The sequence below is a fragment of the Nanorana parkeri genome, unplaced genomic scaffold (assembly GCF_000935625.1).
Source record: "Nanorana parkeri isolate BGI_ZX_2015 unplaced genomic scaffold, ASM93562v1 scaffold1284, whole genome shotgun sequence".
Lineage (NCBI taxonomy): Eukaryota > Metazoa > Chordata > Amphibia > Anura > Dicroglossidae > Nanorana > Nanorana parkeri.
Window position 1 is genome coordinate 107,435 of NW_017307552.1, and position 378 is coordinate 107,812.

Sequence of the window (378 nt, forward strand, 5' to 3'; positions counted from 1 at the left end):
TGTCATTGTTCCTGGATCTGTCAGTATATTTCAGTGACAAGGTGTTGCTGAGCACACGTTTATATATTCTTACCCATGAGAAACTGACATTTAACTGTTCACTTGTCTGGAGGTAATACAGGAGCGATCTTCTATGCTGTGGAAAAGACTACACAGTTTCTCAAAATTCCAGCAATTCAGAACTGATTAGTAAAAGTGGGTAAAAAGTGTAATAATTGCTCTTCCAATCAGTCTGCTAAATAGCTGCTCTGATATCTAGCTGCATTCTGATGAGTATTAAAGGATAGGCTCACTTTAAAACAATGTGCACCTATCCTTTATGGCCCCTTTAAGGCAGCCTTTCTCAACTGGGGTGCTGTGCATTCTGGCTCCATTAGA